The sequence below is a fragment of the Eulemur rufifrons genome, chromosome 4 (genome assembly GCF_041146395.1).
Source record: "Eulemur rufifrons isolate Redbay chromosome 4, OSU_ERuf_1, whole genome shotgun sequence".
NCBI classification, from domain to species: Eukaryota; Metazoa; Chordata; class Mammalia; order Primates; family Lemuridae; genus Eulemur; species Eulemur rufifrons.
The window spans coordinates 82,051,072-82,054,276 of NC_090986.1; the positions used below are offsets into that span (position 1 = coordinate 82,051,072).

Here is a 3,205-nt window from a genome sequence, read left to right on the forward strand (position 1 = left end):
TTATATTAGATTATTTCAGAAATGCTTCTCAACAATAAAATTCTATGAGCTTATAAAATAATAAGCTGAAAATAATTATTTTAAGGCTTAAATTTTGCCCACTTAAGTGTTCCTTGTATTGTCTGCCAGTATTTATTGAGTTTCTGTGCCAGGTAGCTATTCTCCAGTCTCTAAGAGGCTAAACTTAAAATTAAGCAGATCTAAAAGTTTTGAATCACAGCATACTTATATTTTTAAACACTTTTTCCTACCTTCAAAGTTAATAAATACAAATTCAGTGATTTTTTTCTTTTGTTTTCTAAAATATGAAACACTTCACAAATTTGCACATCATCTTTACACAGGGCCCAGGCTAATCTTCTCTGTATCTTTCACAATTTTAGTATATGGGCTGCCAATGCAAGCACTCAGTAATTTTTTCAAAAAAACAAAAAACAAACTGCGAAAACTTTAAAAGTACAGAGAAAAAAATGACCAATACCTCTTACATCTGAGGATAATCATTGTTAACACTTTTTATTTATTTATTTTATTTTTTTTAGAGAAAGCATCTTGCTATGTTGCCCAGGCTTGTCCCACCTCCTGGCCTCAAGAGATCCTCCCACCTTGGACTCACAAAGTGCTGGGAGTATAGGCATGAGCCACTGTGCCTGATCCATTTTAAATAGACTTTATTTTTTAAAACAGTTTTAGGTTCACAGCAAGATTAAGAGAAAATACAGGGTTTCCATATAACCCATGCCACTACAAATGCATAGCCTTCCCTACTACCTATGTCCCCCACCAGAGTGATACATTTGTTGCAACTGATGAACCTATATCAACATATCAGTTCATACTTTATATTATATTTTACTCTTTGCCAGGCAAAGGGGCTCACGCCTATAATCCTAGCACTCTGGGAGGCCAAGGCAGGAGGACCGCTTGAGCCCAGGAGTTTGAGGCTGCAGTGAGCTACAATGACACCACTGCACTCTACCTGGAACAACAGAGTGAAATTCTGTCTCAAAAAAATTAAAATTAAAATTAAAAAGTACTCTTGATTTTACATCCTCCTGTTGTTCACCCCTCCTTTCTTCACTTCCTCCCCTGTAACCTCCAGCAACCATTGATCTTTTTACTGTCTCCATAATTTTGCCTTTTCCAGAATGTCAGAGTTGGAATCATACAGCATTTTCAGATCAGTTTCTTTCATTTGGTAATATGCATTTAAGATTCCTCCATGTCTTTTCAAGGCTTGATAGCCTATTTCTTTTTAGCGCTGAATAATATTGCATTGCCTGGATGTACCAGTTTATTTATCCATTCACCTACTGAAGGACATCTTGGTTGCTTCCAAGTTTTAGCAGTTATGAATAATGTTTCTATAGCCATGTACAGACTTTTGTGTAGACATAAGTTATGAACTCTTCTGGGTAAATAAAATATGAAGGAGTACAAATTCTGGATTGTATGGTAACAGTATGATTTTTTTTTTTTTTTTTTTTTGAGACAGAGTCTCACTTCGTTGCCCTGGGTGGTGTGCAGGCATCATCATAGCTCATAGCAATCTCAAACTTCTGTGCTCAAGCAATCTCCCTGCCTCAGCCTCCTGAGTAGCTGAGACTATAGGCACTCACCACCACACCTGGCTAATTTTTCTATTTTTCAGTAGGAAAAAATTGACCAATAACTCTTGCATCCAAGGATAATCGTTAACACTTTTTTTTTTTTTTAAAGAAGGGGTCTTGCTATGTTGCTCAGGCTGGTCTCCAACTCCTGAGCTCAAGCAATCCTCCCCCTTTGGCTTCACAGAGTGCTAGGATTACAAGCATGAGCCACCATGCCCAACCAGTATGCTTAGTTTTATAAGAAACTACCAAACTGTCTTCCAAAGTGGAATTTTACATTCCCACCAGTAATGAATGAGAATTCCTGTTACGCCATGTCCTTGTCAGGATTTGGTATTGTAAATGTTTTAGATTTTTATAAATTCTAATATGTGTATAGTGGCATCTCATTGTTGTTTTCATTATAAATATTTTTTTTTTTTTTTTTTTTTTTTTTTTTTTTGAGACAGAGTCTCACTCTGTTGCCCAGGCTAGAGTGAGTGCCGTGGCGTCAGCCTAGCTCACAGCAACCTCAAACTCCTGAGCTCAAGCGATCCTCCTGTCTCAGCCTCCCGAGTAGCTGGGACTACAGGCATGCACCACCATGCCCGGCTAATTTTTTTTTTTATATATATTTTTAGCTGTCCATATAATTTCTTTCTATTTTTAGTAGAGGTGGGGTCTCGCCCTTGCTCAGGCTGGTCTCGAACTCCTGAGCTCAAACGATCCGCCCACCTCGGCCTCCCAGAGTGCTAGGATTACAGGCGTGAGCCACCGCGCCCGGCCATAAATATTTTGATGTAACAATACTTGCTATTTACAGAATGTTTTTTAAAAGTTTACATTGCCCAACAAGAACTATTTCCCTCTCCAAGCAGGGGGAAAAAAAAAGAACTATGTCTTGCTAATTTATTTTTATTACATGGTATAGAATGAAGAAGAGATTCTATAAAGAACTGGTGACGTCTAGAAAATGGAGTTGTCATCTTCATTTTACTGTTGTCAAAAGGATTTTAAGAAGAGATACATACACAGTGAGCTACACAAAGACTTGTACTTTGGCTTCCTTCTACTCCTAAAACAAGGATAAGGAATCAAACCTAAGGATCTAACCATGGAAAAGTGACATTCCTGGGATAGGCAGCACACTCATAATAGGTAAGGAGATAAAAACATTAGACATACTTATTTATAATATTATGTGATGTGATGTAAAATGGTTTTGTGGAAAATGCTTTGAGACACCACCTCCATAGTGGTAAGGAACTAATCATCATTCTTTAAATGTATACTTTGTGGTGGAAGCAAAAATTAGCCATTATTATTAATATTGTGTGGAACTTTTATTTAGGATCTTCGTTGTTCATTCATTCCCCAAATATTATTACAACTGAGAGTCTCAGTTATGCCAGACACTATGATAAGCGCTGGGGCTATAACGGGGAATCGTGCAGATGTAGTCGCTACCCTCATGGAATGTATAGTCTGTACTAGACCAGAAAGAGCCAATAAACAAGGAATCAACAAAATGAATAAAACAATTACAGTCGAGTGCTAGGACGGGAACAAACAGAGCTCTGTTCCAGAGAATAACAGTGCAGCCCTATGCTAATGGT

General features: G+C 37.6%; 1 non-coding gene across 1 annotated transcript; it reads right to left on the reverse strand.

Annotated features, from left to right (window-relative positions):
• Nucleotides 1-299: 299 nt before the first annotated feature.
• Nucleotides 300-407, reverse strand: LOC138383070 (U6 spliceosomal RNA). Its single transcript, XR_011233524.1, has one exon. It is a non-coding gene; the product is annotated as a U6 spliceosomal RNA (small nuclear RNA).
• Between the last annotated feature and the right edge of the window lie 2,798 nt (nucleotides 408-3,205).